Source organism: Camellia sinensis, chromosome 7 (assembly GCF_055761805.1).
Source record: "Camellia sinensis isolate YWXY chromosome 7, ASM5576180v1, whole genome shotgun sequence".
Lineage (NCBI taxonomy): Eukaryota > Viridiplantae > Streptophyta > Magnoliopsida > Ericales > Theaceae > Camellia > Camellia sinensis.
Genome location: NC_138967.1, coordinates 10,817,063 through 10,841,604, shown reverse-complemented (window position 1 = coordinate 10,841,604; position 24,542 = coordinate 10,817,063).

Below are 24,542 nucleotides of genomic sequence, written 5' to 3'. Positions count from 1 at the left end.
GCTTCAGTGAAGGCTATCATCGGTCCTTGGCACTCTTCAGGCCGAGGTCTTTTATGTCCGACCTGGTTCACGTGCTGCAGGTGTTTTACTCTTTGGGTTTCTCCCCGAATGTCACTTTCGTTCACTTTTGAGTGAATTACATTAACCACCCTAGGTCCCTCTCCCTGTGGTTGCTGTGTTGGGGGAGGCAGGGCCGCTGGTGCTTGAGGCAATCTTGCCTGCTCTTCTCTTGTCCTGGCTTCGTCGACGAGGTCCCTCAGATGGCCTTGCCTTACTAAGTCCTCTAAGTATGCTTTTAGGGCTCTACAGCCCTGAGTTGGGTGCCCTTCTTCATTGTGGTAAGCACAACGCCTACCAACGTTCCTTCCCATGTATTCCCCTGGGGCCTTTGCTAGTGCTCTGAAATAAGGTTGATTTCAGATTTGATCCAGGACTTTGTGTACTGGGATTCAGAACACAGTCGTCACTGCCTGTTTACCCCTCAATTCTATCTCCGATTTGTTAAATCCGTTGTCACCTCGGCTTCGCTTCGCTCGCCGTTCCCTTTTTCCTGCTTTACCTCCTTATTCCCCGATGTGTCCTCCTCGGCTCTGGCATATTTCTCAATTCTCGCCATGAGCTCTTCTATGCTTTTTGGAAAAGTTTTTGCCAAAAACTTCCGTAGTGGACAATTTTCTTTCAGGCCGTTCTTGAATGACACGACCGCTACTTCTTGATTACATTCTGGTATTCGATTGAACACCTCATAGTACCTTTTCGCATAGGCCCTAAGGCCTTCATCTTTGCTGATCTTCAGAGCCATCAATGTGTCCACCCTCAATGGCTGCAGTTTGTTCGTCACAAACCTGGCCACAAACATCTCGGCCAGGCCTTCCTAAGTCTTTACGCTTCCCTTCGGTAGTTTATGGAACCAATCTGATGCAATTTTCCCAAAGGACGAGGGGAACACTTTGCAGAGCAACGGCTCGTTCCCACTATATAATGCCATCAAATTCAGGCATAGCCCGACGTGGAAGTTGGGATCTGACTTACCATCGTATATTTGGAACCTTGGCATACTGAATCGCTTTGGTGCTTGAAATTTGTCCAGTTCCACCGAAAATGGTGTCCTCGGCTTAACCGGGGAAGTTACCTCGGCTTCAGCATTCTGTTGCTTCCTCTTGAGGTAATCTCTCAAGTCTTCTTTACTCCTTCCTGGAGCTCGGTTATCTCTAGACTTCAATCTCTTCGGCACACTACTTTCGGCCTCGTGGTGGGCTCGTTTTGATCTCTCTCCATGTGTTGTGTCAAAGCAAAGCGCCTGCCCTTGAACATGCCGATGTTCTTTGGGTTCTGGGTCCTTCGTGTGATACGTTCTTCGAGACTCCTCTCGTCTCGGCTCCTCTCATCTACCTTCCCTGGAAGGTCGGTGAGAGTGCCTTCCGCTCTTGGTGTGCTGAGGGACTTCGGAGATTGTTCTTCTTCCTCCCTTCTGGGTGTTAGTTGTTGGCATCGACGTATCCTGCAGTGGGTATGGTGGCTGCATGACATTGTTTTGCATCATGAAGTTGACCACTGACTGTAGGTCTGCCAACTTGTTTGCCAAGTCTTTTACTTCCTCATCCATCCATAGGCACCTATCCCTCCATACCTGAAGGTTATCTTCGTTATAATACTTGCTTTGGTCTGTCCTCTTCGAAACGTCGCCCTCCTGGCCAACGCCTTTCTCTCCGTGGCCCTGGTCATGAGTTTCTGTATTGTGGTTGTCTCCTTCAACGTCAAGGTCAATTGGTCTGCCACTCCCAGCAGGAGTGTCGCCCCCAATGTTTTCCCTCTGTCCATTACTGGCCATCTATTCTTCTAAGTTCCCACAAACGGCGCCAAATTGTGTGAGTGATTTTCTGACCACACTGCCCGCCTAGTAATTAGTTGGAGAGCACCGGCAGAATAGATGGCTTCAACAAACCTGTAACAGAAAGAAAAGGCTCCGGCGGTGGCTCTTCCACCCGGGGGCACTCCGACGATCAAGTCAGGATATCTCTCAAAGATAATCAAGTGCTAAACTCACTACTCAAACCATAAAACTGCGTATCTTTAACCCACGGGGGTGTCTCTTTTTTATAGTTTACTCAATCCTAGTCCCACTAGAAACTTGACTTCTATGGACTCCAATTCTGTACTTACTTTGGATTTCTCAAGAGATAAAGATAAACTCCCTAAGAGCTTTATCCTTATCTTAGCAAAGTCTTCTCTTTACTCTAGGACTCTTGCCCCTTATCCATTATCCGCTTATCTCGGATTCTGATATCTTCGGAGATAACCTCGGCGTCACAACCAGGACACGTGGCACTTCGGCTGACACGTCGGCGTCACTTTGCCACGTGTTGGTATTCAGAAAATACATCCCCACAGGTTTATCCTCTTTATTTTGAGGGCGTGACACGACATCATATATTCATCAACAACAACGAACAATCACAACAACAAAAAAAAATTAAATTAAATTGCCGAATCTGAAAAAAAATAAAAAATAAATAAATAAATCCAACACAACGTCATCATCAACAACAACAACAATCATTAACATCTTCAGATCCAGATCCAGATCCAGATCCACTAGAAAAGGGGGAGAAAAAAAAAAGTAGAGAGAATAGAGGCGAGAGACCCACCGGCAGATTCGCCGCCATCACCGTCTGTTGCGTGTGTATACACAGATTTGTGTATACACACACAGATCTTCCTTCTCTTCCTCCTCCTCCATCACCGTCTTCTCTTTTCTTCTCCTTCTCTCTTCCTCTTCTCTCTTCCTCTTTTCTCATTCTCTCTCTTTTCTCTCTCTCTGTATTCGAATGCAAGAAAAAGAAGAAAAAAAAAAAAGGAAACCCAATCGTTTTGGGTTTTGAGCCAATTCGAGCCACTGAATTTCGAGCAACCAAGTATTATTGTTTTATTTTTTTTAAAACGACTTGAGTTTAACGAAAAAACTCCAATATTTACTGATTAAAATTTAGGAATTTGGTATTTATTTTCATATTTGTGTAAGAATTAAATTGTGTGATGGGAATTAGAAGTGCATACTTTGGAGTTCATGTATAGAATAAATTTGTACCACATATTGATATTCTAGATAAAAATTCTAAATTTTGAGCAGGATTGAGTTTTTTTTTTTCAAGTTAATAGCGAACTTGAGGGACTTGTGGGATTTACTTTGAGTCTCGTTTCGATAATCTGAACTGTTCATTATGTACATAAATATATCGATAAAAAATATTAGATCAATTTGATAATTATAGCATTTTTTTTATATCGTGTTTATCTCTAAAAAATAAATAGCCTATTTTTAAAAATATATTTATTGTTTATTTTTTCAAAAATAAATGTAATAAAATAAAAATGTTATAATTAGCATATTGACCTAATTTCTTTCATAGTTGATAAAATAAACAATTCAAATTATTGAAATGAAATCTATGATAAATCTTATAGACCCTTCAAATTTTATCAATTTTAAATTTGAAGTTGAGACAAACTTAATTCTTTTAAGCAGTGGCAGTGGCAGAGCAAAAGAAAGGCTAGGGGGTCAAGTGCCCCCTCAGTTTTTATTTTATTTATTCTTTTGGTGCATATACAAAATGTATCCTCTCACTTATGCTATTTGGCTAGTTTTTTTTTTTTTTTTTGGCATTGTTCACACTATGTAGTTTATTTGGTTTTCTTAGAGCGTCATATGGTGTTATTTGGTATTCTTAGAGTGTAAACTTTTATGAATGGAACATAATAACTCATTATTGTTAGGTAATTGTGAGATAATAGATCAATCCCTTAGTTTGAGTTGCAATTTGTTATATCGAAAACACCACATTATCAACACCACATAATATTGACTATCTAATAATTTCTATTCAAAACACATTTTTATAATCAATACTATCTCTCTAATATTTTTCTATCAAATAAAAATTATAAACATTTTATAATGATTTGTGCTATAAATGATTTGCTTCTATTTTCTAAAATTAAGATTTAATTTGTAATTTTTTGTGTTAAAATTGCATACTTACATTATTATTGCGTCCGAGTTGTTCTATATTATTATAGAGTTTTGATTAGTTGCTGTTAATAATGAATAATTAAAATTTAATACTTAAATTTAGTTCATAAAATTATTATTATTTTATTATTGATCACCAAAAAAGAGGATAAATTACAAACACACCCCAAGAGATTTAATTAAAATAAGAATTGTCTCTTGTGATTTTAGAAATTACATTTGACCCCTGAGGTTTATAATTTCATAATAAATTGCCCATTTTATTAATAAATCATCAAGTCAATTAATAATCTATATATTATATAAAGAAAATGGGGTTTCAAGTCCACAAGTCTTGTGGGAGCTTCAATATCCCAATCTTAATTTCCTAATTTTTTGATTTAAAAAAAAACAAACTCAGCATTTATTGACTTCTCCCAATCCACAAGTTTTTTTATTTCTCTCATAATTACTGCAACACCTTTTTCAATTTCTCTCATACACTGTGTGGGTGAAAATCTGACCACACTGCCCATTTTAGTGATTAGCTGGAGAGCACAGGCAGAATAGATGGCTTTAGCAACCTGTAACAGAAAGAAAAAGCTCCGGCGGTGGTTCTTCCACCCGGGGGCACTCCGATGATCAAGTCAGTATATCTCTCAAAGATAATCAAGTGCTAAACTGAATACTCAAAACATAAATTGCATACCTTAGACCCATGGGGATGCCTCTCTTTTATAATATACTCAATCCAAGTCCCAATTGAAGTATGACTTCTATGAACTTCATATCAATGTTTACTTTGGATTCTTTAAGAGATAAAGATAAACTCCCTAAGAGCTTTATCCTTATCTTGGTTAAGTCCCCTCTCCGCCTTAGGACTCTTGTCCCTTATCTCGGATTCCGATATCTTCGGAGATAACCTCGACTTCTTCGAGATTATCTCGGCTAAACTACCAGGACACGTGGCACCTCGGCTGACACGTCGGCGTCACCATGCCACGTGTTGGTATTCAGAAAATACATCCCCACAACTGCCCCCTAGGTTCTATTACCTCGACATTCTGAGGTGATGGAACCTATTCCGATATTTTATCACTTCTTTTCTGAGTAATGGTTCAAAAACTGATTAGCCAAGATTATATACTTTCAGCCGATGTGTTCTCTTCGGAGAACAAGGCTTCGATCGTACTCTCCCACGCGCATGAGCTGTCATGCATATCTAACTGTTCCTTTCACGTGCTTTGTCTTCATTGGAGCGTGTCGGTGACGCGCCTGAAAGCTGTCTGTTCGTTCGTCTGCGCCGTCTGACGCGTGCGTTGCTCTAGGCGTAATAATTACCCTATTTCTGCCGCCGTTTCACGTTTTTGACAAAACTTTTCCTTTGCCTCTATTTTTCCTTCACTTTTTCATTCTGTCTTCTTGCTCTTTCTCTCTCTGAAAGCTTTTTCTTATTTGAATCTGCCATTGCTTCGATCTCTCTTCTGGAACTGCTCTTAGTCCCTCATTCTTGCGAAGCCTTCTTCGTTGTTGCAACCGGTTTCTGAGCTCGGCGAACATTGCCCCGGCTTCATCTATTCCGGTAAGATTCATTCCCTTCAATGTTAATTTCTCTTTATGTGCTTTTGTCTGCCTGTTGCCATTACTGATCTTGTTCGAAGCCTTGGATTTATTTGTACCTTGAATTGTGGCTACACCTTGAACTTCTATACTTTTTCACCACTCTTCTTGCCACTGTTCTTGATTTTTTTTTTTTTATCTCTATTGTTTCTGAGAGCTATACCTCTGTTCTTGAATCTGAAACTTCGTCTTTGTTTTCTGTTTTTCGTATCTGTCCCAGATCTGTGCCTTCGATCTTTATCTTCATAGCTCATAGATTTGGAATTTGTCTGTAGAACCTTTAATCTTTAGGGAAAACTAAAAAACACCCATCTTCTGAAACACATTTTTCTTAGCTTAAGCCGACATAATGGGTATGTGGAGGCATAGGGTAAATACCCCAACAAAACTAGAATACTTTAGGCAGGAATTCTCTATCCCAGCCGATGTTCATCTCAAACTAGCTGGGGACGGTGATACCATCATGCCCACAGACCATACGATGCCCTTTCCTGTAGTAGCTTTTACCGAATGTGGACTTCGGCTTCCACTTCATCCCCTCTTTCGTGAAGTTCTTTATTTCTACAGGCTGAACCCCATGCAACTTACTATCAACTCATATAGGGTGATTGACGGTATTATAGCTTTAGCTAGGCAGAAAAATCTTAGAATCACCCTGGCCGACCTTCAATATTGTTATACCATGTGCCCTCTCGACCTGAAGGATAGGGGTTTTGTCTATTACCTTAAGCCGAGATCTACTCAGTACAAAATTGTAGCCGACCTCCCAGACTCCAACAAGGGGGCTGGAGATGATTTTGTCATTGCTTCTGGAAATTGGGAATTTGGCCCAGATGAAGATGTCCACCTCTACCCTCTTCCTTGAACAATTTCAGAGGGCAAGAGTAAGAGCCCTGAGTCATCACTTAGTTGTTTTTATTTAAGTCTTTAATACTTTTTGTTTCTGACGTCCGTCTCTTTGTCCTGCAGATCTTCATCAGCCACCGAAAAATTTTCGTCAATCCTTCTTCCCAGGAACAGATTTGAAAACACTCCTTAACCTTCCAATCCATAAACGAAAAGCCCCACTGTTACTAAACTTCATCCCTACATATAAATCCACTTTACCCGACATCCCAAAGAAAAGGAAGAAAAGCCTTTCCCCGCCTACTGCCACAACTCATACCGCCTCAACATCACGAACAGACCAAGAGTCTACATCTGACCCTGTCGATCTTCCATCGACTTTGGCCCCCTACTTAATACCAATCCCAGAACGCAAACGTCGACGAAGACTTGTAAAAACTGCCGAGATGGTTCGTTCTAGGCCCGTCGTTCAAGATCTTCTCGCCGATCTTCCAACCGACGCCGATGCTGTTCCTTCCCAATCAATGCTCCCACCAAAGCCAAAGAGAGTTAAAAAGGCTCAGCCCCAGGCCAAGGCTACAGATGCCGAGGCTGAGGATGTTTTGCCGATTTCTAAACTGGCAGAAAACAAATCAGCCTCTACTTCCACCAAGAGGTCTGCTGAGGGCCAACCCTCAGGGTCTACACAATCGAAGAAGGCGAGGTCATCGTCCGCGACGACCTCGGCTTCAAAGAAGCCCGACGTCCCCTGGGCCCCTGATCTATCCCTGGAGGATAGGCCCATTATGGCTAGTGAAAGTGCCGACAACATTAACGTTGGTGTCGCCCTCAGCACTGCTCTTCTCCTTCCGAATGACTTGGAGCGAAATGCTAAGCTTAGTGAGTATGAGAATTACGCTCTCATGCTCCAACACTCCGTTCAAGTAAGTATTTCTGTTTGTATTTGTGATTTTTTCTTCCGTTTTTTACTGAGAGTATTATCTAACACTTCTGTTTTTCTGCAGGCCATTCAACATGCCCATTCATTTTCAATGCAATCTTTTGAAAATAGTCAAAGGTTGGTTGATATGAAAAGGGAAGCGTCTTCCATGAAGAGAGAGAGATAAAGTCCCTTGAAGCAAAAATGAAAAAACTGGAGGATCAAGCCGAGGCTGCAACTAAAGCTCACACTTTAGCTCTTGAGAAGGCCGAATCTGCTGAGGCCGTTAGAAAAGTTGCTGAGGCCGAGAAAAGAGAGGCCGAGGTTCAGAAGGCCCAAGCGGAGAAAGAACTCCAGCAAGCTCTGGCCACCAAAGAGGCCGAAGTCAAAGAGGCCGATGAAAAGGCCTACGCCCAAGGTATGGCCGACGTCGCAGAAGATTATAAGCTTCAAGTCAGGCAGGCATGCAACAGGGGATTTTCCCTAGGTTGGATGTCCCTGATAAAGAAGCTTGATCTCCCTGTTGACTCGCCCCTTCGGAATGCTGATGCCATCCCCTTGCCATTTCCTCCACCTCCACCTGAAGGTGAATCAGAATCTGATGCTGATGCCGAGGATGAAGATAAGGAGGTCAATGAAGAAGCCTTGGTGAGAAAACCCAAGGATGCCGTCGAAGCCAAGTCCCCTCCTCCTGCAGAGCAGGTTATGGACTTAACCTTGGATGAGGAGGGTGATGAGGCCAATGAGGCAACCAAGGAAACTGCCATTGGGCAGCTATCGTCCAATCTTCTCTTGATAGAAAGAAGTGTTGAGGAATCATTAGCAGAGATTGATGCTGAGATACAAGCGGAAAAAGTGGCCGACGAGGTTCCACCAGAATCGTCCGAGGTCCCAGTCCCTGCAGTGGCTAACAGTGAAAAATCTTGAGAAAATTGTCTTTTGTACTTTTTCCTTCTTTTTCTGTACTTTGTACTTTTGTACTGTTTTAATTTTTGGACAATGCAAAACTTCTTCTTATGGCCGACGTGGTTTTTTCAATATGTAATTGCAACTGTTCTTTTCTATGGATGTTTTAATCTTGTGATGTTCTGTTGACTGGTTTCTGCATAGTCTTGTATTTAGAAGTTTTTTGCATGCTTCTTCATGTTGCTTCCTTTGTGCAATCTTCTCGGAGTTACATACCTCGGGTATAACTACAAAACTTTCATTTCGGCAAGATACTAATCTGCAAACTTTTCATAAATTTCAACAAGTATAGAACATATATTTCGGAATGTAAACTTTGCAAGCTTCTTCGCAATTTTTAACAAGTATTAAATGGTAATCTTAGTCTAACCTACTTGTAAATTGCTACGAATTTCAACAAGTAATGAATAATATACTTAGCCTTTACTTTAACCTGTAATTTTCTGTATACCTCAGCGGGTGATCATATGTCGGCTTAACATAAACTTGTAAATTGCTACAAATTTCAACAAGTGTTAAGCATCTGCCCTAGGGTTTAAGCAACCCACATATTGCTATGAGAACTTAAGCAATAACCTCGGCTTATCTTCAACTTGTAAATTGCTACAAATTTCAACAAGTGAAGATAAGGAATCAGCTTAATTCCAACTTGTAAATTGCTACAAATTTCAACAAGTGGATTAAGGAATAATCTCGGCTTAACTTCAACTTGTAAATTGTTACAAATTTCAACAAGTGAAGATAAGGAATCAGCTTAATTCCAACTTGTAAATTGCTACAAATTTCAACAAGTGAATTAAGGAATAATCTCGGCTTAACTTCAACTTGTAAATTGCTACAAATTTCAACAAGTGAAGATAAGGAATCAGCTTAATTCCAACTTGTAAATTGCTACAAATTTCAACAAGTGAATTAAGGAATAATCTTGGCTTAACTTCAACTTGTAAATTGCTACAAATTTCAACAAGTGAAGATAAGGAATCAGCTTAATTCCAACTTGTAAATTGCTACAAATTTCAACAAGTGAATTAAGGAATAATCTCGGCTTAGCTTTGCCTGAGTTTGACTTGGGTTCACATTAATTATGTCTTCAATAAACATCAATGCATAACTTTATCAATCATACATGTTGAAAGGATTCTGAAAAGACTTTATTGATGATATCGGCCAAACAGTGGTGTATATCTAATGATAGAAAAATTTCAAATTACAAGTATTCCAAGGTCTGGGCAATGCTTTGCCCTCATTGTCCTCAAGCCGATAAGCTCCATTGCCTAATACTGACGTAATTCTGTGGGTCCTTCCCAGTTTGGGCCAAGCTTGCCCTTCCTGGAGTCCTTCTTGTTCCCGACGACTTTTCTTAGGACTAGGTCGCCAACTTGAAAATCTCTTGGATTAACCTTCTTGTTGTAAGCTCTGGCAAGCTGTTGCTGGTATACTGCGAGCTGAATTGCAGCTTTCTCTCTTCGTTCTTCCAACAAATCCAGGTCTCGGGCTAAGAGTATGTCATTGGTGCCATTCTCTACTCCCTGGGTTCTGATCCCTGGGATGTCGATCTCCAATGGGATGACTGCTTCTGTGCCATAGGCCATGGCAAAGGGGGATTCTCCTGTTGATCTTCTCGGCGTAGTCCGATATGCCCAAAGTACGTTGGGCAACTCGTCCACCCACTTTCCTTTTGCTGCTTGCAGCCTCTTCTTTATTCCATCCAGGATTACTTTGTTGGATGCCTCTGCTTGCCCATTGCTTTGAGGAAAACTTGGTGTTGAGAAATAATTCTTGATCTTGAATTTTGCACAAAAGTTTTTGATAAGTTTGCTGTCGAACTGTGTTCCGTTGTCGGCAACTACTGCTCTTGGAATCCCAAATCTGGTGATAATGTTTCTCCATATAAAATTCTTGACGTCCACATCTCGGATTTTGGAAAGAGGTTCTGCCTCTATCCATTTTGTAAAGTAGTCTGTTACTACCAGCAAGTATTTTCTCTGCCCAGTTGCCTGGGGAAGTTGTCCAACCAGATCCATGCCCCATTGGGCAAACGGCCAAGGGCTGGATACTGGGTTCAGGTCGGCAGCTGGCTGATGTATCAAAGGTGCAAACCTTTGACATTGTTCGCACTTCTTTACATAGGCTTCGGCATCCTTTTGCATGTAGGGCCACCAATACCCCTGGGTAATGGCCCTGTGGGGTAACGATCTGCCCCCAGCATGGCTTCCACAAATTCCTTCATAAATCTCGTAAAGAAAATCTTCAACCTGCAAAGGGTGTACGCACCTTAAAAGTGGTCCAGTGAAGGACCTCCTGTAGAGATGGCCTTCTGCTGTTAGATTGAATCTGACCGATTTCAGTCTAATTTTATGTGCTTCTTTATGGTCTTCTGGCAGCTTCCCCTCTTTTAGGAATGCAATGATTGCATCCATCCAGCTTGGTCCCAAGCCCACGCACATTGCTTCTTGTTCGGTGCTTTGTTTATCTATGCTCGGGGCCGACATGTAGTCGATCATAATTGTCCTTGTTTTTCCAGTTTGAATTGAACTGGCCAGGTTGGCTAACGCGTCGGCGTGGGTGTTGTCATCTCGGCTAACTTGGAGTAATCTGTAGTTCTGGAATAGGGCTGCCAATCTGATGACTTCCTTTGCATATGCCGACATTCTTTTGTCCCTGGCTGTAAATTCTCCTGTTGACTGGTTAACAATGAGTTGTGAATCACAAAAAACAATTACCTCATCTGCTTCTGTTGCTGCTGCCAGTTTTAGCCCTGCAATTAATGCTTCGTATTCTGCTTCATTGTTTGAGGCTTTGAACCCCAAACGGATGGACTGTTCTACTATTTCTCCATCTGGAGATATCAGCAGTACTCCTGCCCCTGCTCCCTGGCGGTTTGAACTGCCGTCGACAAATAGTCTGAATGAATCCCCAATGTAGATGCTACAAGGTCTGAGCTTCTCCTTCTCTTGCTTTTTCGACTGGGATTCCTTTTGCTTATTGGGACAATGCTCATCTTGGCTCGGCGGAGCCCGATGTGCGATGGCTTCAGGTGTGAGTTCTGCGACGAAGTCGGCCAACACTTGGCCCTTTATGGCTGTTCTCGGCCTAAACTCCAGGTCAAATTGGCCCAGAGTTACTGCCCATTTTGCTATCCTTCCTGTTAAGTCTCCTTGTTGTAACAAGGACTTTAGTGGGTGCTCTGTTAGAATCACAATCTTGTGTGCCTGAAAGTAATGGCTCAACTTTTTTGAAGCCATTACTAAGGCCAGCATTAATTTTTCCAGTGGTGGGTATCTTGTTTCTGCGTCAGCCAAAGTCTTACTTACATAATAGACAGCCTTCTGCTCCCCTTTTTCCTCTCGGATTAGCACTGCACTGACTGCGTGTTCAGAGACTGCTAAGTACAAAAACAATTCCTCCCCTGAAACTGGGTTAGAAAGGACCGGGGTTGTGGTCAAGTACTTTTTTAGGTTGGCTAAGGCAGCTTCACATTCTTCTGTCCATAGGAAGTCTGTGGCTTTTTTCACCAGGTTAAAGAAGGGTCTGCACTTGTCTGAGCTTCTGCTGATGAATCTGTTTAGGGCTGCGGCCCTTCCAGTAAGCACTTGAACTTGCTTTGCCGATGTCGGACTCTGTAGTTCCAGGATGGCCTTGATTTGGTCTGGGCTGGCCTCAATGCCCTTTCTTGTTACCAGATATCCTAGAAATTTACCTGACCCAACTCCAAAGGCACACTTCGAGGCGTTGAGTCGGAGCCGATATCTTTTGAGTATGTCAAAGACCTCTTTTAGGTCGGCAAGATGACCTTTTGATTCCTTGGTTGCTGATGGGATTGTTTCATTATTTTTATAAAAAATGTAAAAAAATAGTAATTAATCCATTTAAAAGGAAAGTTAATTAATCTATTTAAATATTTAAATAGCTTTTATGCCTTGATTTACATATTTCAAAAGGAAAGTTAATTAATTCATTTAAAAATTTAAATTTGAAAGAAAAGTTAATTTATCTATTTAAATTTTAAATAGCTTCTATGCCTTGATTTACACATTTTAAAAGGGAAGTTAATTCATTCATTTACAAATTTAAATTTAAAAAGAAAGTTAGTTAATCTATTTAAAATTTTAAATAACTTTTATGCCTTGATTTACACATTTCAAAAAGAAAGTTAATTAATTTATTTAAAAATTTAAATTTAGAAATTGAGAAGGAAAGTTAACTAAAATATAAATTTGAATTTGAATTTTTATACTACTAAAATATAGGAATTAATCTACATCTTTCATAGATTTTTTTTCTTAATGTTTAATAATTTTATATGCATTGATATTCCAATCTATATATTTATATTATAGCAAACAGACATCCCATTAAAAAAAAAAAATCATTAAACCTCCAAAGATTAGTGATGTAGATAGAATCAAACAAAATGTGTAGGTTTTAGAGTTTTAAAGTTAAAAAATTTATGTTAGAATTTGTTCAAATGTAATTCTCTTAATATTTATAAATATTTTTTATTGATCGACAAAAAGCACCAGAAATATTAAGATTATTGTTTTATTTATTTATTTATTATATTGAGTTATTAAAATAAGATGTATTATAGGCTTAAACCAAGAATTGTTAGGGAAAAAAAAAATTGACTCAAACTAAATTTTCTAGACTCATTTTTAATATTTAATATAATATTGGAACCTTCAAACTAACTTATCTCGGTTATAAACCGATAAAGATAATTTTAAACAATCAAGACAATTTTTAATGACTAGGTGAATGTCACATTACATAAATATTCAGTCAACTAGCTTTTAGGTCACTTCTAATATTTAATCTAACACCACAAGTCAATTTTAATCCATTTTCACATAAGTGTTATAATAACAATTTTAAGTAAACAAATTTTTAGGTTTTACAAAATAGGAAAAAAATTAGTATACTAAAAAATATAATTTATTACTAAAATTAAAATTACGAAACTTATAAAATGAAATGTATTTATATTTTATTGTAAATAATTTTTTTTTTACCAATTAAATTATGACATGCAGATTTTTATTAAGAACTTAGGAAATACAATTAATGACATTAGAATAAAAATCTTCACTTAGTGCAACTCTAATAAAAATTAATAAAATTTAATTGATTATAAATCACTTTTACAACATATTTCAAATAAATTTTATATTATTATTTTAATTTAAAAAGTAATTTTTAATTATTTATTTATACTTGTGCATAGTACGAGTAATATGTTAATTTTTAACGATGTTAGAAATTTGTTTCAATTAATAATTTAAATAATTTTATTATTATTATATAGGAAAGCAATTATAAATTTTATTTTTTTAGTTAATTTTATTAAATAAAAAATTCTAACAATAAGATATTTATAATTTTTCAAACTAAAAGAGACAATCTATATTTTAAATAAAACTCAAGAAATATATTTATAATTTACTTTCAAAAAAATTAAAATTATAAAATATCCTCACTACCTTAATTTCTTAATTCCGCCACTGTTTTCAAGTGTAACTGATGTATATTGTTATGTTTTTTTGTTTGTTGAGAAAAACTCCAATGTCTGTTGCGTTCATTGAATGATGTAAGCAAAAATCCAAATTAATTAGCTGTACTATTTATTATGCATAGTTTTAAACCAAAAATATTGGGCTATTTGCAATCTCCATCTCTCTAAATACAACTTTGCAGTGAGTCATGGTGACTTTTCAGACATAGAGAGAAACCATGAAGGTAAAGTTCATACATGTATTTGTTTCTGATTTTCAAACTTTCAAGAGAGAAAGGTTACTATAGCTAATATAGAAGAATTCAGTCAATTTTTTATTTTTTATTTCCATTTATATAAGATTATTTTATTAGTAAATCAAATACAAAATTGAATATAATGAAATATATAATATAAAGAGAATTTTATAAAATGTGTTAAAGAGACTTTTTGAAAATTCTTTTCTACACTTTGTGCTCAGTTTTATTTTTAATTTATGTGTTTTTAGACTTATTACTGTTATGTTATATTATGAGTAAAAGTTATATTTTATCCCTTAATTTTAAAATAGTTTATTGTGCAACAAATTTTAAAATTGAGAGATTCAAATATACAATTTTAAAATTAAGAGATAAAATGATATTCAGGTAGAGGAGTAAAGCGCAATTAATCCTTATATTATTATTATTATGTGTATTTTTGGAACCAATGTTGCAAGTAGTGATGGTAATTTGTGTTGTTTGCCGCAGAGTCTTTACTTTTGGCAAAGGAAAGAGTGAAGGCAACATGGGCATTTTTTTTTTTTTGATCGGCAAAATAAGGATTTATTGATGATAAAGCAAGATACAATCCACAATACATCAACAAATCAGGGGAGTGCGCTATGCACATGACCCCTGATTGGCGAGAAGCCAATCAAACCCCAACCTCCAACAAATTAGCAAGATACAAGATACAGTCCACAATCTACAATACAGCAGCAACCACCAAAGCTTGGCCCCTAAACAGCAGCCAAGCCAGGCCACTAAACAGACTGAAAATGCACCTAGCATCTGGCAAAGGATTGGGAGAGTTCTACACCAGAACCACCAGGCTGCCATACAAGCCACCATCAGGCTACCATACCAGTCTGCAGGCTACCAACCCGCAGACTAGCAGCCACCATACAAGCCACCATACAATACAAGCTTGAGCAGCAGCTGAAGAATGTAGATAGGCAGGTGGCTTGCACCAGCTACAACAACAATGCAAGACTAGAGCATGTTCTGCTACTCAGATGCAGAGTATCAAACAGTGGCAGCTGTAGACTCCCTCTGACAGACTAACAGTCCCCAAACAGACCAAACCGATCATGCAGACAGCAGATGCACACAACAGAAGGACACTGCCAGCTGCAAACTTCCTCAAACACATGCCTTTACCTGATCAATGTTGTTGATAAAATCATTGACCGAGTACATCTTCCCTACCCTGGAGGCCTTACTCCATAAGGCAAATCGAACCTTAATGAGCTCACTGAGATCAACTCCACAAGGCTGCACCCCATTAAATATACAATCATTTCTACACTTCCAAATGGACCATAGAGCAATCAGAGGTAAAACCCTCCATAGTCTCCTAACCTTGTTCTTAAAATGGCCACCTAACCACCAATAAAACAAGCAGTCAACAGACCTAGGCACCACCCACAGGCACCCCCACCATTGTAACAGATCTGACCAAACTTTCCAGGAAAATGGACAATGCAGCAACACATGGGCAGCAGATTCATTCTCATTTTCACAAAAGGCACAAAGAATTGAAGCACTACTGTTAAGAATACCAATATGCTGGAGAAAACCTCTAGTTTTCACTCTATTCCTCCAGGCTAGCCAGCCAAAGAACTGGACCTTAGGAGGTAAATCGGTGTTCCACACAAACTTACCTAGAGACAGATGAGGGCCAAGAGGAGTGTCACTGAACTTGTATAAAACAGATACCTTGAGGCAGCCAGCTGTTCCATTCCATGTAGCACAGTCCTCCACGTTACTGCGTAAAGGAGGGGCATCCTTTAAAACCACAACCAATCTATTTACTTCATCCTTTTCCCAATCATAGAGGTTTCTCCTAAAGATAAAATTCCACTCCTCCACAGAAGATCTCCTATCATAGAAGCTTAAGAGTGATCCCCCTTTATCAATGGACAAACTAAAGATTCTAGGGAACTCAGCTTTTAAACATCTGCTGCCAAGCCAACGATCATGCCAAAACTTGATCCTAGTCCCATTCCCAACCCTTAACCGAAGCTTCTCTACATAGAACTCCACTAACTGTTGATGATGCTTAGCCACTGTGATAATATCAGTCCACACTCTAGAGTGACTATGTGACACACTCGCCAATGGGGTCCAGCTACCCTCCTCAATCCTGTATTTGCTACACAACAATCTCCTCCAAAGGGCATTTACTTCCTTCCCAAATTTCCACCACCATTTAAGGAGAAGGCTAGAATTGACATCCTTGATTCTTCTAATTCCCAGTCCACCTTGCTCCCTACTTTTTGTCACTTCAGCCCATTTTAGTAGGTGAACTTTCCTTTTCAGATCGTTACCTCCCCACAGGAAAGCAGCTTGGAGTTTTTCAATTTCTCTAACAACTCCATTGGGCATTCTGAACAGAGAAAGATAGTAAATAGGCAGACTAGACAGGGCAGACTTGATCAACGTTAGCCTGCCTGCAAAAGATAGAGTTCTTCTCTTCCAACCCGCCAACCTGGCTTTAACCTTATCCAACACTGGCTTCCAGGTTGATTTCCTACCTGGATTAGCACCTAATGGAAGGCCCAAGAATTTCATTGGTAATCCTTGGACCTTGCAATTTAGAATATCAGCACAGGATAGCAAGGCCTCCACATCCACACCTACACCACACACTACACTCTTGTGAAAGTTAATCCTCATTCCAGAAAGTATTTCAAAACATCTTAGGACCCTCTTTATATGAACTATTTGTTCCAAGTCAGCCTCACAAAACAACATCGAATCATCGGCAAATTGGAGGTGAGAAATCATCACTTCCTTCGCCCCGACTTTTACCCCCTTAATGATCCCTAGTTCATGAGCTCGGTGCATCAATATATTCAGCCCTTCTGCCACTATAATAAATAAAAAAGGAGATAGAGAGTCACCTTGTCTAAGACCCTTTTGTGGAGAGAACTCCTCTGTTGGTGAACCATTCACAAGAACAGACAACCTTGCTGTGGAAACACATGCCTTCATCCAAGAAGTCCATTTTGACCCAAACCCAAAATTGGCCAACATAGAAAATAGAAATTCCCAGTTAATTGAGTCGTACGCTTTTTCAAAATCAAGTTTAATAAGAATCCCTTTCTTTCGAGCTTTTTTCCATCCATCCACAATTTCATTTGCAATAAAAACTCCATCAAGTATACTTCTCCCACCTAAAAACGCAGACTGAGAATCCCCAATAACTTCAGGGAGCACTCTCGTGAGCCTATGAGCTAGAACTTTTGAGAGAATCTTGTACATGCTCCCCACCAAACTAATGGGTCTAAAATCAGCTAATCCTTTAGGAGTATCATTCTTGGGAATAAGAGTGATGAAAGAACTGTTAATTCCAAATGAGAGCTTGGAAGTGGTATGAAAATCCCTCATGAAATGCAACACCTCAGATTTCAATACCTTCCAAAATTTCTGAAAAAATAGGAGATTAAAACCATCTGGGCCTGGCGCCTTATTTCCATCACAGTCCATGATAGCTGCCCTTACTTCACATGCAGAGAAAGCAGCTTCCAGGTCAGAAAATGCATCACTAGCTGCAACTGACTTAAAAATGCCTCCGAGAGTTGGTCTAATTGCCCAGCTTTCGGTGAACTGCCTCCTAAAGTGCTGTAAGACTGCAAGTCGTACGGTCTCTGGCTCCTTCATATCAACTCCATCAATTGAGATAGAATTGATTGAATTTCTATTCCTTCTGCTACTGGCCATAACATGGAAAAACTTAGTATTCCTGTCCCCATTCAAGATCCAGTTAACTCTAGACTTCTGATGCCAAATCCTTTCCAGCATCCTACTAAGCTTCCATACCTCCCCTGTCACCTCCCTTCTTCTATTCTTTTCGGATTTAGACAAAGTTCTGTCTTCTGCAGTAATGTCGATGCCATGCAGCTCTACCTCTGCCTCCTTTAATTTTGTGGCTACATTCCCAAAAACTTCAGAGTTCCATTTTTTCAGCTCTCCCTTGAGCAGTTTTAGTTTATGGAGAAGAATATACCCCGCACTCCCAGTAATCCTTTTTTCAGTCCAGAATTTTTCCATAACAGAGAGGAAACCAGGATGCATAATCCATGCATTAATGAACCGGAAGGGTCTTGGCCCCCAATCCCTCTCATCTTCCATTAACAAGAGTGGGCAATGATCAGAGCAGGTTCTAGGAAGGCCCCATAGCTTGAAGTTAAATCTTTGCAACCACTCAGGATTTAACAGGACCCTGTCAATCCTACTCCATTTCTCCCCCTCCTGAGCATTACACCATGTGTACTTCCTACCAAGCAATGGTATATCATTCAACTCACATTTATCAATAAATGCGTTTAGTTCCTTCATCCCCTTTTCCCTTCCAGAGCAGCCCCCCCTTTCCCCAATAAATCTGATCTCATTGAAATCCCCCCCCAAGCACCATGGATTTGGAAAGTCAGACTTTAATTTTATTAAAGTATCCCAAAGCATACCTCTACCATTCACATCATTAGGGGCATAAACATTTAGTATGACACAATCGAAAGAATTCAGGAGAGTACCTGACAGGAGAACAAATCTTCTATTGGAACAACAGTCCTTCAATTGAAATAGGCTTGGATCCCAAATACAGAGTAGTCCCCCTGCTAACCCTTCTGAATCTACTGCCATAAATTCCATATCCCTCCTTCCCCACAAGGTTCTAACTTCACTTTCTGAAATAGAGGTTTTCTTAGTTTCCTGTAATAGAACAAAGTCAACCCTCCTATCACAAATAAGCTTCCTAATCCTCCCCCTCTTCACAGGTTTCCCTAATCCTCTGATATTCCATGACATTAAGTTCATCAGTCAACATATGATACGCCAAGTTCCCCTAGAGAGACACTGAGACCCTTATGCCGTGTCCCTCCCCTTTCTTCTTCCTCTGTCAATTGATTCAAGCTCCACCAATTTCTCCAAAACTTCACTATCTTTACCATTGTAATGAATTCCCAGAACTTTACCCAGCTGAAGAGTAGCTTGAGCTTCACTAAGAATATGCCTCCCTTTGCTTGAACCACTCGTGGTTGCTGCCGAAAGAGACACGGCTGCTGCAGCAGCCCTGAACACTGCGCACTTAGGGATAGACCTGCTTGATGGGTTACCTTTTTGGCCGTACAGACGAGCTAACCTCTTATACCCAACCTCCTCTGTGTTCGGCTTTGCTGCACCCTGCCCTCCCACTTTCATCTTTCCTTTCCTTCTTGCCTTCTTCACAGCGTTGGAGCTTCCATTGATGGTAGTCTGGCTTGATTGCACCCAGAGCCCATCTTTCCTGGTACCAGCCCAATGAGCTTTATTTGTGTGGACTATGGATGTGCCCACCCCCTCTTCAGTCAGCCCATTTGGAGAACCAGGCCCATGTATACGGCCCAAATTAACTTCCAGGTGGATACCAGGCCTGTGCCCACTTGCCCCACTAACACTCTTAATAAACCCAGGGGTAAACAGATGCTCATCAAAGTTAACATTATTCCTCTGCAGTGCACTGTCTGCCATTACCAATAGAGAGCTATCCATGCGTGCCTCAACCCCAAATATGTTTCCCACGCCACTTTCAGGCTCTACGACCACTGTATTAACTTGGGCAGCTTTACAGTTCGGCTCCAGCCCACATTGGGTCTCAACCACTACGGTGTCAGAGTTTGCCAGCTCATCATCTTCTTCCTCAACCTCCTTAGGCATGTCATCTGCTTCATTTCCAGCTCCACACCCAGCTACTGGTTCGTGATTAACAGCTCCATTAGAGCTATGGACATCCTCAACCACACTAAGTATCGAACTGTCATTATCAAATATGCTAACTGGTTGCTCTTCGCACACCATAACAGGATATAACCTGCCTTTGCATTCCAGATTAATGGTTTTATTGATGAAGTCCATACACTGAGTTACAATTCTGACTCTTCCATAACAGAAGGACTTGGGTTGGCAAAAGTCTCCTTCCAATCGAATAACACTTCCCCAAATGTTGCCAATCTTGCAGAGAGTGTTCCTATTCCACATGCTTAGGGGTATCCCATGGCATCTGAGCCACAGGCACCTCTCTTGTTCTGCACGAGCTCCTGGTTCCCACTCTTTAACAAACTCACACCATTGTCCACACCATTCTCTGACCAGTGATAGTTTTGCATCCTTAGCTTCTTTGGATTTAAAGGTGACCACCACGTCTCTGCCTCCTCCACGCCTGACCATTACTTCCTCAATTCCTTTCTCCTTAAAAATCTTCTCGATGCCATGTATAGAGTATTCTTCTTTGAATCTCAATATCACACTCTCGTGCAGCCAACCATGACCGGCTTCATCTACCATGATAGTTCTTTCAACTTTCCCCGCAGCTCCTCTCACGTTTGTTTTTAGTATTTCAGCATATGACCTCTGTACACCATGCTGATGGTGTACTTCTCTTCCACCTGCTTCGTTGATGCCTTTGCTCCCTGTAGTTTGGTTTCTATTCTGTGCTCCTTCCTTAAGTCTATCATACTCTGCCATTTTAACTTGAATCTCCCTGTCCTCGACCCATAAACCATTCGCTTTAGACACTGCAACCCTCGCTGCCACTGAGCAGTCGAACCTGACAAAGCCAAACCTGGTATTTGTGAACTTCCTCCTCTTCTGCGGGATAAATACATCTTTCACTATTCCAAACTTTGTAAACAATTTGAACAATGTTTTTGGGTCCATACTGGAAGGCAAACTATCCACAAACACAGTGAACAATTCAGTCCTTGGCTCCTTGCTCCCTGTACCTTTCCCTCTTCTCTGCTTCATGACTGGAATCCACCCTCCTTGCTCCATTTGAATGCCCCGAAGGCAACATGGGCATGAAGTCCTTGGTGAGATATTTGTTGGGAAAATGGTTTTATATATGGCTTATTTTAGGCCGATTTTAAGTTTAAATTTGAGTGGGTCCTAAACGTCTTTTGGGGTGGGTCGAAAGAGGTGTATTGTTCCTTGCCGTGTGGCAAGTCACACAGTGAAGACGGAACGTCAAAACCATTTATGAGTGAATGGGAAGTTGACGTCATTTTCGGGTCTAACATTAATTTTTTAGATAAAATTCTTTTGAATTTTTTCAAATAAGAAATTATTGTAAGAATTTAATTTAAATCTAAATTCAAATTTTTGAGTTCCTAAAGTGGTTTCCTAAAGTTTGTCAAATAGATTAATATTTATATTCCAAACAGGTTTTATTAAATCTATTATACTATTGGCTTTATTTGATTATCTAGTCTAATAGTTTAATAATATTTATATTCCAACAGTTTAGAATTTTAGTCTCCTTTGCTACTTCTTCAAATTGTTTGGAAGCTATATAACTGTTCCTGTACAACGGGCTCAAATATGTTCAAAACAATATCACCTGTTCGGATTCCTAAAGCACCTGTTGACCATGTTTCATACCTGTTCGGACTGTGTAAATGTTGCCTATATATAGAGCCATATTCCAACAGTCTAAAGATCGAAAAGATGAGTCAGAAATTCTTCCATTTTGCTGTCCAATTTTTCTCTAGTGCATTTATTCTTCATATTTAGTTTTAGAATAAATTAAAGAGAGTATAGATCATTGGTTTGGTTCGCCGAACAAATTATTTGAAGTGCTACTACAATTTGTGAAGATCATTGTATCCTGAGAGATAGACGCCACTCAACTGTAAGCACCGTAGCGGAGTGAATCTGTCTTAAAGACAGAGTGTCACACACTCGACTTGGTCTTTTAATTTTAATTCAGTTCGATAAATAAATTCGGTATGTTATTTATTTATTTTATTTGAATTTATTTCAAGTTTTTTTTTTTTTTTACACAGAAGATTGTTCCAACAATCTTAAGACAGAGTCGAATTATTCTGTTTACAGAATTTTTCGTTTGTTTCCCTTTTTCATTCTTTGTAAATAATTTCGAAAGAAAATTATTTTCTGTGAATTTACAAAATAATATTCTAGTTGGAAAAATAAATAGTGATTATATGCTGTTTGATAGATAGTAGTAATATACTGTCTCTTTTCTTTGACAATAACAACTAGTAGTACGATACTGGTGTCATTAACAATTCAGAATATATTTTTGTGAAATTTTTTCAGAAATTAATTTTGGGTTTTAGAAATTATTTTATGAGTTTTCATTCTTAAAATTCTGTTTTAGTACTTTAATTATTGAAGTGCTACAGAAATTAATTTTCTGTGTGGAATTAATTTGGTTGAATAAAATTTTATTTTATTTCCAAATTAATTAAAAAAATAAAAGTTATATTCTTATTTTTTTTATTTTACAGAATTTAATTTCTTATGTGGAATTAATTTGGTTGAATAAAATTTTATTTTATTTCCAACTTAATTGGAAAATAGAAATTACATTCTTGTTTCTTTTATTTTTTCAGAATTTAATTCTGTGAATTTGGTTTAATTTTCTGTGTAGTGTAAATTCTAATTATAATTTTATTTTATAAATTAGAATTGATGGCTACTGAAACTAACGCCCAAACAAGTACTACTGTAGTGGCTACAATGACGCTAAACCCCTCTCCTGTGGTGACAATACCTATAAATCATGGAGAGAAGCCAGAGAAGTTCTCAGGAACTGACTTTAAAAGATGGCAACAGAAAATATTGTTCTATCTTACAACTCTGAACCTGGCTCGTTTCCTCCGTGAAGATACTCTTATCTTGAAAGAGGATGAAACCGACCGACAAGTGGTTGCTGCAGTTGATGCTTGGAAACATGCCGATTTCTTTTGCCGGAATTACATCTTGAACGGACTTGACAACACATTATACAACGTCTACAGTCCAATCAAGACAGCAAAGGAACTTTGGAAATTATTAGAGAAAAAGTACAAAACGGAATATGCCGGCTCAAAGAAATTTATGGTTGGCAGATTCCTGAATTTTGTAATGGTTGATTCAAAAACTGTGATCAGCCAAGCTCAAGATTTCCAACTCATTTTGCATGACATTCACGCAGAAGGCATGTCTCTCAGTGAATCCTTCCAAGTTGCAGCCTTAATTGAAAAATTACTAAAAGGTTGGAAGGAATTCAAGAACTACCTCAAACACAAGCGCAAAGAAATTTCTATGGACGAATTAATTGTGCGTTTGAGGATTGAGGAGAACAACCGCAATTCTGAAAAGCGGGCTGGTAAGCATCCTATGGTGTCTAAGGCAAATATGATGGAACATGCTTCAAAAACCAAGAAATGAAAGTCTTTTAGAGAAAGTTCATCACAAGGCTCTAAAGGAGGGGAAAATAAAAAGTACAAGTTTAATGGCAAATGTTACATTTGTGACAAAGAGGGACATCGGGCCAAAGATTATCGTAGCAAAGGCAAAAGCAAAAGGAGAACAAGCAAGAAGCCTGCTCAAGCCCATATGACCGAAGTGGACAATATTTTCAATGGTGTCGATGACATCAATCTTTCTATAGTTGTTTCCGAGGCAAATCTTATCGAAAATCTTAAAGAATGGTGGGTGGACACTGGTTCTACTCGTCATATATATGCCGACAAAAAGATGTTCACATCTTATTCAACAGTGGACAATGGTGAACAACTTTTTATGGGCAACTCCTCAACTTCCAAAGTTGAAGGACAAGGAAAGATTGTTCTCAAGATGACATCAGGAAAGGAACTCACTTTCAACAATGTACTGCATGTACCGGACATTCGCAAAAATCTTATTTCCGGATCTTTGTTGAGTAAGAATGGGTTTAGGTTAGTATTTGAGAATGATAAATTTGTATTTACAAAGAATAGGATGTATGTTGGAAAAGGTTACATGTCTGATGGCCTTTTCAAATTAAATGTAATGACCATTGTACCCTCAGTTATTAATAATAATACATCTTCTTCTTACTTGCTTGAGTCTTCAAATTTATGGCATGATAGACTAGGACATGTTAATTATGGATTTTTTAGTAGAATAATTAATATGGAATGTTTATCTAAATTTGCAATTGATTCAAATCATAAATGTGAAATTTGTGTTGAGGCAAAATTATCTAAAACTTATTTTCATTCAATTGAAAGAAGTACGGAACCATTTGAATTAATTCATAATGACATTTGTGATTTTAAATCAATTCAAACTAGAGGTGGGAAAAAGTATTTTATCACTTTTATAGATGACTATACTAGATATAGTTATGTTTATTTAATTCAAACCAAGGATGAAGCTTTGGAAACTTTTATTCAATATAAGAATGAAGTTGAAAATCAACTTGGTAAGAAAATCGAAGAACTTCGAAGTGATAGAGGTGGTGAATATGAATCACCTTTTGGTGAATTTTGTAAAGAACATGGAATAATTCATCAAACCACCGCTCGTTACTCACCTCAGCAAAATGGAATTGCTGAAAAGAAAAATAGGACTTTAAAAGAAATGATGAATGCCATGTTAATCAGTTCTGGATTACCTCAGAAC